The sequence below is a fragment of the Prionailurus bengalensis genome, chromosome E2 (assembly GCF_016509475.1).
Source record: "Prionailurus bengalensis isolate Pbe53 chromosome E2, Fcat_Pben_1.1_paternal_pri, whole genome shotgun sequence".
Taxonomy (NCBI): Eukaryota; Metazoa; Chordata; class Mammalia; order Carnivora; family Felidae; genus Prionailurus; species Prionailurus bengalensis.
In genome coordinates this window covers 18,647,532-18,658,606 of record NC_057352.1, presented here as the reverse complement: position 1 = coordinate 18,658,606, position 11,075 = coordinate 18,647,532, and the positions used below count along the sequence as shown (strand labels likewise).

At 53.1% G+C, this 11,075-nt stretch overlaps 1 long non-coding RNA gene across 1 annotated transcript; it reads left to right on the top strand.

Moving 5' to 3' along the window:
* Positions 1-1,451: 1,451 nt before the first annotated feature.
* LOC122495082 lies at positions 1,452-3,878 on the top strand. The gene is made up of 2 exons (XR_006300333.1): positions 1,452-2,726; positions 3,669-3,878. It is a non-coding gene; the product is annotated as an uncharacterized LOC122495082 (long non-coding RNA).
* The last annotated feature ends 7,197 nt before the right edge of the window (positions 3,879-11,075 follow it).

The following is an 11,075-nucleotide window of genomic DNA, read 5'->3' as shown; positions in this document are numbered from 1 at the left end:
GCTAGATAATTGGTAGATAGATAACAGGTTGATAGATGAGAGAGAGAGAGAGAGAGAGAGAGAGAGAGAGGAAGGTGTCTGGCTCGGGGGCCAGGGAACTTCCTGTTCTAGGCTACCCCCTCCCACTCTTCCCCAGTGCCCCTAGTTATAAGTGTTCATCCCAGAGTTGTGGGACCCTTTTTAGTCTAGCTGCCCCCACCTGGTGACAGCATGAGCAGGGCAGGGAGCATCATAGGGCTGACACTTGCTGTTCCCATCCACCCTACATGCAGGGGACGGCCCTTAGCTGGCCCTTAAGAGCTAAGGTAAGGGTTGGAGGAGGGTTGGAGGTGAAGCTTGACCCAGGCCACTGGCAGTCACATGTCCTGCCAAGAAATCCCTCTAGATTGTAGCTGGCTGAACAAATGACCTTGTGAATCAGTTTTCCATCTGCTGCCTGGAGCCCTGCACTAGACACTTTTATCTGCGTGAGTTCATTACGTCTGCACCCCTGCTGTGTGAGCTGTGCCAGCACGCGCATCCCTGATGGCGAGGAGTGATGGGGGGGGGGGACAAGCGTGGAGGTACTACGGTGAGCCTCAGTTTTCAGAGAACAAGGTCACACAGCCAGGAAGCGACCGTCACGGCTGGAATCTGAGCACTGGGGAGTCACGTACAGGTAACCGCCGTGCCAGCCCTCTCCCAGAGATTTCACGACAGCCCTAAGGTGGTAATGATAGTCCTATAGTGGCTGACCCTTAGGGGACACCTGTATGAGCCAAGCTCCATGCGCTCCGAGTGCCTCAGATAGGTTGTCTTCAGAGGACGTGTCTACTGTTACGCCCGCTTTACCGAAGAGGAAATTGAGGCACAGAGAAGGCACAATCACCTTGAAAAGAGCAGACAGGGAGTGCAGCTGAACCTTGAGCCCTCTGAGCACCTAGCCTGTGCCAGGGTGTGTGCTGGGCACTGGGGTGACAGCTGTGACCGCAGCAGCCCCACCAACTTGAAAGCCTCAGGGAAAAGGAAGTAAAGCAGGTCCCCGTGACTGGGAAGGAGCTGTGGGGCAGGGGGCTGGTCCCTCAGTTGGGGTGGTCAGGGAGGGCTGCTCGGAGGAGGGGACCTGGCTGAGACCTGAGGGCTAAGAAGGAGCCAGCCTCGCAAAGTTCTTGGGGAAGGGTGTCTCAGGCAGAGGGAACAGCAAGCACAAACAAATGTCTCGAGACGGGAACAAAAATTTGGTGTGTTTGAGGAACAGAAAAAAAGGAAGTGAGAATGAGAAGGGAGAGCAGGAGGGAAGGGTGAGGGGGGGGAGGGGAGGGGCAGGGAGAGGGAGAGGAAAACAAGCTTTGGACAGGGGGAGGGTTTCTGGGTGGCCCCAGCAGCCTCAGAAGGGGAGGGAGGGCTGTGGGACGTGGTCTCCAAGGTAGGGTTCACTGTCACCCTCTCCTCCTGGCTCTTGAGGAGTGCATACACCTCTCCCCCTTCCCCACTCAGGCTGTCTGCCCTGTCCTCTTCCCCTGCAGTATCTACAGTCTGACCCCAGCTCCCCCGTTGCTACAGAGCTCATGGCTTCCTTCTGAGCGGGAAGACAGGGCTCTTGTGTATAGTTCCTGCCTGTAGGCATTCATTCATGAATTCACTTATCCACTCACCCATAAAGTGTTGATTAGTCTCAGGTCTTTTGCTTTTGCAGGTCCCTGTGCCTGGCACATTGTCTTGGATTCCTCAGGGCTCTGCTTCCCATGGTGCCTCTTCCAAGATGCCTTCCCTGACTACCCCCAGCTAATTTAGCCCCTTATACCCTGTGAGCAACTGTACTGCTCTTCATGATAAAACAGGATAGGCTGGTGCTCCCAGGGGCTCTCTCTATACGTAAGAGATATATTAGCCCAATGGGCATTCATTTCCCTTCTCGTTTTCTTTTGGGAACCATCCTTTCCTTCTCTTTGTGCAATTTGTTGATGTCAGCCCCATTCCCCAGCTCCACAAATGAGCACATCACCCAGGGAAAGCCAATGAGAGACGGCTGCAGGACTTTTGCTGGAGCTACTGGAACGCTGAGTTTTGTGCTGCCGTGGTTGCTTACCTGGTAGGCTGGCAGGCTGGCACTGCCGGGGGAGGAGAGGGCCTGCCTGAAAACGAAATCAATACCGAGGGAAGAAAAGGTGAAAGAAGGAGAGATGTACAGTCCTGAGATTGTTGGAGCACCTGGATCCAGCCATACCTGAAATCCAAACTCCCTCCCACTGGACTTTTTCACTGTAAGAATCAGTAAGTTCCCTTGGTGCTTAAGTTAGTTTGGGTTTCCGTAGCCTCCAAGATAACAAAGCCTCAAAGATATGCAGGCAGCCAAGCTTAGGTACTTTCCCCTTGAGGGATGTGGGCAGGTGTTTCCCTCGCTCAGAAGTCACGTCCCCTCTAGAGGCTCCTTTTCTACAAGGCCTGAATGTTTGGGGTTCGCTCCACCTGAGGCGAAAAAGCAGAAGCAAAGTGCGAGGCCAGAGGTGGGGTGCCTACAGAAACAGCCATGCGACCAGCAGCAGGAAGTGGGGGTCTGCATTATTACTGTGCTAACCCATTTCCCTGCTTCTTGGTAGGCTGAGCCCTGATCGTCTTAGCTTGCTTATTAGCTCTGTCCATGTGTTTCGGGGAGGTGTCTAAGCCAGTCATAGTTCCCCAGTTTCCCGGTCAGTGACTGGTTCTGGAAGGAGCCGTGACTCACTCCTAGACAAGAACATGTGAGGGTAAGTCTTCTGGGAAGTGGTTAGGGGAGGTTTCTGGAGGAAAATGGTTTTGCTCTTAAAAAGTAATGCAAGGGAGGGGCGCCTGGGTGGCGCAGTCGGTTAAGCGTCCGACTTCAGCCAGGTCACGATCTCGCGGTCCGGGAGTTCAAGCCCCGCGTCAGGCTCTGGGCTGATGGCTCGGAGCCTGGAGCCTGTTTCCGATTCTGTGTCTCCCTCTCTCTCTGCCCCTCCCCCGTTCATGCTCTGTCTCTCTCTGTCCCAAAAATAAATAAATGTTAAAAAAAAAAAAAAAAGTAATGCAAGGGAAAGACGCTTCCCTCTTCTGCCTCCCACAGAAAGTACGGCGGCATGGGGAGACACCAACTGATGGTGGGATTTCGTTTTCTCGAACTCTTAGTCTAAAGCAGAATCACGACAGAGATTGTGTTTGGTTTTGCCCTCCAACCACGTGGGAGACAAAGGGGGGGGAGGGGGCGGTGCTAATAACACTCCCCTGGTTTAACAACAACAAAAAAACACCTCACAAATATTTAGCCTTTTCAAAATCTACATGCCCACTTAAGTATTATTCCCAGGGCAATAAGTTATTAAGTAAGACAAATCAGAATTACAGATTTTGGAAGGTTGGCGCTGCCTTTCACAAGATGTAGCAATCCCTGAAGTCTGTATGGCCTACGAAAAGTATTTGCAAGGGGAGTTTTACGTTGCCGAGGAGTGTCTGATTTTCTGCAGCTGCAAAGAAAGATCATTTTTCTGCTTCTCTTTCTGCAGTTTCTTTCACCAGCACTTTGAAGAGCCTATAATCCTCAAAGCCAAGAGCAGGATTTGCACTAAGTCCCAAGAGCAAACCCAGAGAGGCTAAACACTTAAAATGTAGGGGGGAGACGGGCAGAGTAGGATTTCAGCAAAAGGAAGTATAAGGCTGTTGTGTTCTGCCTCTAGAGGAGACGAGGGCTGGCACTGTGGCAGCTATGTTGCCACCTTAAGGGAAGACACTGCCCACGTGCCGAGGAATCTTCGTCCGACACCGTTGAACGTGAACACCGATCACAAGAACACCGTTCAACGGGTGGGCTGACCGCTGTACAACCTCCCTACCTTGGTGAGATTAGCTGTTTGGGAAAATAATAAAGGCCTTTAGTTTTTAAGGTATTTGGAATCTCTTGTTCCCTTACCTGCAGCCAGCACCAGCCTACGTGATACACCCAGTGTGCGTAGTGCACACGGGACGGCATGGGGACGTCAACAGTATGGCCCGTTCGGTGCCCAGAGCACTGCCCTCACCAGACACGGTCCTGGCTGTCAGCGTGAGAGCCCCCCCCATTCCCTCCCGGCCCAGTCACTGCTGGCATCATAGTGTTGATTATGCTTTCCATGTTCTTCAGAGGGGAACAGTCGTTATGTTTTAAACTCTAGCCACCAACCCATAAAGTTTGATGAAGGTCACTCCCAGAACGTACGTGTCATCGACCCTGATAATTTGACAGTGAAGGTAAAAAAATATCAGAGCCATGACTGCCTTTGGGGGTGGGGTGGGGATGACCCAAGCAGGTAACTTTGTGGGGTGATGGAACTGTCCTTTGTGTCAATAGGGGTTGGTATGACCCGTCTATGTGCCAGTCAAAACCCAGTAACCTGCGTTGAAGATTTGCGCATTTCATTGTATGCAAATTTCCCCTCACAAAAGAACCGTGGGGAGCCTGGGTGGGGTGGTTCAGTGGGTTAAGCAGCTGACTTCAGCTCAGGTCATGATCTGAGCCAGTTCGAGCCCCTCGTTGGGCTCTGGGCTGACAGCTCAGAACCTGGAGCCTACTTTACATTCTGTCTCCCTCTCTCTGCCCCTCCTCTGCTCATGCTCTGTCTCTCTTTCTCTCCCCAAAATAAATAAACATTAAAAAAAAATTTTTTTTTAAAAGAACCGTAAGGATTGAATTCTAATTAGTGATATGGACGCTGAGCTATTTAGAAGTTAAAAGTGCAGATGTCTGCTTGAAAATACTTCACTTTAACTCATTTAAAAATCCAGCAAAGAAATCATGTGGTTGAATAAATAGAGGATGGACAGATAGGTATGTGATAAAGCACATGTAGAAAATTGTTAACAAGGGGCGCCTGGGTGGCTCAGTCAGTTAAGCGTCCGATTTCGGCTCAGGTCACGATCTCGCGGTTTGTGGGTTGGAGCCCCACATCGGGATCTGTGCTGACAGCTTGGAGCCTGGAGCCTGCTTCGGATTCTCTCTCTCTACCTCTCCCCCACTCGTGTTCTGTCCCTCTCTCTCTCTCTCAAAAATAAATAACATTAAAAAAAATTTTTTTTAACGTTAACAAGTGTAGAATCCAGATGATAGGTGCATGGGAGTCATGGTAAAATTCATTCATCTTCTCTGTAGGTTTGAAAATTCTCATAATTCAATGTTGAGGGGGGGGCAGGGAAAGCCTATGGAGAGTCAGGAAATTGAGTCCACTGCTGTGGAAGATGCTCAAATCAATGGTGGCTCGGGGCATCTGGGTGGCCCGTCCGTCAAGAGTCCCATTCTTGTTACTGGCTCAGGTCGTGATCCTGCCGTTCTGTGTCAGACTCTCGATTTCAGCTCAGGTCATGATCTCAGGGTTCCTGAGATAGAGTCCCACAGCGGCTCTCAGCTGACAAGTGCAGAGCCTGCTTGGGATTCTCTCTCGTCCTCTCGCTCTGCCCCTGCCCCACCTCAAAATAAAGAAATAAACATTTAAAAAAATAATGTCGGCTCAAATTGGGCAGAAGCCTGGATCTTTCTTGGTGACGGCGCCCTTCTCTCCTGCTGGGGGGCCAGCCGAGGGTGTTGTCCTCAGTGGCTCACAGTCGCCAGGTCCAGGGAGGAAAGGCAGGAAGGGGAAATGGAGATCTGTCTGTGGTTGGGACTTACAAAGCTAACAGAGAAACCAAAAGGGATGACAATTATAATAACGACAATAGCCAGCATATACCCTTACGGGAGGCGCGGCCCTCTTCCAAGGGCGTTACGGGGTTCATCCCTGTGACCCTCACGACCTTGTGAGGTAGGTACCTGCTGTTGTTCTCATTTCTGGATGTGGAAGCTGAGGCCCAGGGACGTTGAGCCGAGTCATTATGTCAGGAAGGACACGGCATGAAACGAATCCTCATCCCCCGGGGCAGGAAGTCAATGGCTTTGCGGGTGACACTGACGAATCAAAACCCAGAGGCATAAACATCTTAAGAGAGGGGGAGATGGTGATGGAAGGGTGACAGGCCGCCATGACTACTGCTTGTGTCTGGAGGGAGGAAGTGGTGGAGGGTGGGTGAGGGAGGGGGTGGCAGGCACGGAGGCCACAGCTGCTATGTCAGGAAATGAGGGCTGGGGGCGCCTGGGTGGCTCAGTCGGTTGCACATTCCAACTTGGTCTCAGGTCATGATCTCACGGCTCGTGAGTTCGAGCCCCGCGTCGGGCTCTGTGCTGACAGCTCAGAGCCTGGAGCCTGCTTCGGATTCCGTGTCTCCCTCTCTCTCTGCCCCTCCCCTGCTTGCGCTCTGTCTCTCTCTCTCTCTCTCTCTCTCTCTCAAATATAAACATTAAGTAAATAAATAAATATTTTACAAATTAAAAAAAAAAAAAGGAAATGAGGCCCGAAGGCGTGAATCTGGGAGTCGGGCAGGTTCTGCGTGTGAGCTCCCCAGTGTCTGCCCGGCTCATTCCCGTGAGCATCCACACCCACTGTTGGCATCCGGGATGGGGGTCAGCAAAATCAGCGCCGATGAGCGAGGCCGGTGGAGCCGGACAGCCTGCCTGCAGGGCAGACCCCGGCTGGACGCACCAGACGAGGAGCGGCCCACAGGGGCACAGCCACAGGGGCCTCTCCCAGCATCAGGCCAGTTCCGCAAAAACCACCATTGAAGACAGCAGCACCAGCTGCCACCACCAACATTCGGAAGCACATTTCTAGCCAGGCGCTGCTCTAAGTGTTACAGGGCCGAGAAGGGATTCCAAACTCGGGTTCGGCTGCTCGCCACTCTAAAGCCAGACACAAGTGAGGGTGGGAAGGCAAGGTTGCTTTATTCAGGAAGTGGGCAACCCGGGAAGATGGTGGACTGATGTCTCAAAACCACCTGCCCTGTCCAGGGGGAGCCGGAGGGTTTTAACGTGGAAGGCACAGGAAGAGGGCAGGGGCTTGCGTGCGGGAGAAGCTGGCGGCCAGGCCATTCGGCGGAGGTCCACGCGGCCCTGAACAGACTCGGCATCAGGGACGGCTGTTTTCAAATGTGGTCATGCCTTCTCTTCTGGGGAGGTGTGGGCCTTCACTTCCCAAGGCCAACAGTCTGCAAATCTCGAGGAAAGTTGCTTAGTTCTTCTACAGAACAAGGGACTTAGGTCCGCAAGCCAGGGGCTCGTGGACTTGAAGCAGGTTATCCCTTAAGACCTGCTGGAGCGCTGTTATGTAAGCACTACACATGCATTAAGTCACTCGATCCTCCCGGCGACAGGGACAGGCAGGGGACCCGGAGGCACAGGGCGGGATCCCAAGAAAGGCCGTGGCACCGGGGATCCCCCGGGGGAACCTGCGGCCACGAAGGGTCACTGCAGCGTAACGTTAGTCAAACATCAGCTTGCCTGAACGTGGACAGTTACGTGGCTCACTTCCAGTGCCCTCGGCTTGAATCTCAGCCGCAGGAGCCACATCGGCGCACAAGTGCAGAGCGAGCCACCGTGGAGGAGCCACCGGGCACGCGCCTGCATCGGTAAAATAGCAATAGTAGGAGCACTGCGCAGAGAGTCCACTGAGGCCGGCGAGCTCCTCGTGTGGGGAACTCAGGGCCCCGCTGGCCCTCTCTAAGGCCAGTTAGCGTTAGCGCTGTGATTCTTGCCTTGATAGAAGGTCAGCGAAGGAAGAAGGAAGGAGGGGAAGAAGGCAGGAAACAGACGAGAGAAGAGCACATCTTCACATTGAAGGGGAAAGAAGGCAGTGAGGAGGGAGGGGTGGGATGAGGGACAGAAGAAACGTAAAGCGGGTGGAATGTTCCCGAAGGTTCCCACGAACAGCTAAGCTTTGTCCTCAGTGGGGTAGATGGGTCCCGACCACACAGCCGAGCAGGTTTTCTGAGTGGGTTAAGAGTCTTCCTGGATCCATTTCCAGCTCTGCCATGTCCCAGCTGAGGCGACGAGCAAGTGACCTTCTCTCTCTGCGCCTCAGTTTCCCCGTGCCAGCAGGTTGGGAACCCGAGGAGCCCATGTAGCCAAGCATGCTTGCTGTCTTTGATAAGGGGCCGGCGGCGACGCCCGGATTCTGCTCATGAGATGTCATTACATTCACCCAGTTCTCAGTCGGCTGACGAATCAAAAGCATATAAACAGCCACGTTCGGCTTCTCATAAATGCATTAAAAAATGACTTGGCGTGACTGTTTTGCAGAGATCTAGCGGGTGTCAAGGTCACGGGCTCAGAAGGAACTGCAGCTGCCCGGTGGCACCAGGTGTCGTCCCTCTCAGCCCATGCCCTCCTTGGCACAGGCTCACGCCGCCACTCCGGGCCCTGGCAAGCCCTGCCTGGTGACTCAGGCCCGGCCACTGCCCGTTTGCCAGGACTCAGCCCTCTGGCCCAGCCTGCATTAGGTCAGTCTGTTCACAAGCGGGTTCCGGGAAGGCTGTGCCAGGCCGTGGGTGGAGGGGAGAGCAGGGAGACACAGACACGGTGAGGGGAAAGACTGGGCTGTCCTGGGCTCCCCCCCCTCCACCTCCCTTCCTAAAGTTCTCGGAGGCTGACCTCACCCCTGGCTCAGAAGAGGGACGCTGGGGACAGCAGACACAGCTTCGGGACTCCACTGTCTGGATTCAGTTCCTCGCTGCCCCACACGTGACCTCAGGCTTATTCACCCTATCAGTGCCTCACCTTCCCCATCTGCAAAATGGACATAATAACAGTGCTACCCCATAGGGTTGCTGGAAGGTTTAAATGGTTCAATGGATATTATTACCGTTATGCCCTGATGCTCCCAACAATGTCAGGCACAGAGTATCTTCTCCGAATAAGGCTTGCTATTATGACTCCTTTTCTGTGAAGTAGTTAAGAGCGAGGAGTCTGGAGCAGCCGCGTTGGGTTCAGCTCCCGGCCTGGCCACTCATTACCTGTGAACCCTTAGACATGGATCTTAATCTCTGTGCCTCAGTTCCCTCATCTGTAAACTGGAGATGATGATAACCTCACGGGGTGTGAGGACTAAATAAGTTACCACCTGCCAAGTGCTTAGAACAGTGCCTGGCACACAGTGAGCACTCTGCCGTTGTCTCTGTCGTCGTGAGAGGTATGCTCTCCTCCCACTGCGATGTAATCCTGGAGCTGCCCTCATCTCTTGGGAAGCGTCTGCCTGAGGATTAAGGCAATGCAGAAAAAAGTGGAGTGAAGACAACGTGGGAGGACACTGTTTGAGCACCTGGATCTAACTGTGCCTGAAGCAGAACTACTCTTGGACTTCTCCACTCTAAGAGCCGATACACTCCTTCTGAGCTTGAACCACTTTGCCTGGATTTCTGGTACTTGCAGCCAAAGGTGTTCTGACTGATACAGAAGGCTACTGGAGGCTCAAACAACACAGAGGGGAAACACATGGGGTGGTGGGGAAGCTAAGGAAAGGAACACGAGTGATACAGCTGGGAAGACTTAGTTTCCTCCTCCTGGGTTAGAAGCCCAGCCGTGTTCCTTGCTGCCTACGTAAAGCGATTACAGAAAGGATGCAGCCCATCACTCCTCCCTGTATGCATTCTGCCAGCGTGACTTTGCTCCTCTTCCCATCAAAAGATGGAGTCTATTTTCTCACGCTTACAATCTGGGCTGACCTTGTAACTTGCCGCGGCCAATAAAACACAGAGAAAGGGATGCTGTGCTACTTCTAAGCTTAGCCTGTGCAGCTTCTGCTTGCTTTCTTGCAGCCTTGCCATGACCTCGTGAACGTGTCCAGGCTAGCCTGCTGCGGGTAGGAGACCGAAGGCTCCCCAGCCAACTGCCACCCAGCCCCCTGAAGCAGAGCCATCTAGCTTCCGGTAGACCGGAAGAACTACCCAGCTGAGCCCAGCCTGTTACCGACCTACAGAATGGAGAGGTAAAGAAATAATCATTGTATCAAACCACTGCATTTTGGATGGTTTCTCCTGCAGCAGTAGCTAACAGATCTGATTTAATCCAGCCTCGCCCAGGGGTCTTCCCCAAGCCTAACCTTCAAGGCACATGGATGGCAAGCCAAGGCCACTCTGCCCAAGTCCCTGGTCAAATGCTACCTCTGAGCTTGGGCCTCGAAAGGCCCCACAGCTTCTGTCCACTTTCTTGGCCCCTTCCCACCGCCTTGTGGACAAGCCTGGCTCTCTGCCTGCCGGAGGATGAGACCACGTGGAGAGCCCAGCTGCCCCAGCCCACTGCCGGCACCTGGTCCAGCCTGGACGGTCGACTCCTGCACACGTAAGGCACCTCAGCCAAGACTGGAGGGCCAACCCCAGGCCGCTGTTGATCAGAGAAGCACGAATAATCCCAGCTGAGACCCGAACTACCCAGCTGGTGGCTAGACTTGTAAGCAATCATAGACTCTTACTATTTTAAATCCCTGATTTGGGAGGATGTTTTTATTTTGCAGCCGTAATTGATACACTGAGGGTGTATCCATAGGCAAGTAGATTTACCCTTCTAGCCCTCAGTTTCCTCCTGTGGGAAAAACAAATCACTTGGGATGGTCGTGAGGATGATGTGCGCTCATGATCCTAAAGCTCTTGGCACAGTGCCTGGCAGAGACTAAGCACTCAACTAAGGGAAGTTGTTTTAAAAAGAGGTAAAAAGAAGGGCAGACAGCTGACAAACACCCCCTCACTTTGCATCTCCCCGCCTTGTCTGGCCAGCTGTGGCTCATTCCAGAGAGGACCAGTGGTCCATAGATTCCCAAGCCTTTTGTCCTTTTTTTTTTTTAATTTTTTTTTAACGTTTATTTATTTTTGAGACAGAGAGAGAGAGAGCATGAACGGGGGAGGGGCAGAGAGAGGGAGATACAGAATCTGAAACAGGCTCCAGGCTCTGAGCGGTCAGCCCAGAGCCCGACACGGGGCTCGAACTCACGGACCACGAGATCATGACCTGAGCCGAAGTCGGCTGCTTAACCGACGGAGCCACCCAGGCGCCCCAAGCCTTTTGTCCTTTAATGTCACCAATGCAGAGATATTGGAGGTAGGGCTGAAAACCCTTGAGAAGGTAGTTTAACACCTAGCACCCCAAGGCCTTCCTGTCCAGGAAAGGTAGCCACACAGTACTCAGAACAAGTTTTGAACGGAGACCTAGGTTCTGATCCAATCGCTGCCATTTTCCCGCCATGTGTCATTGAGCG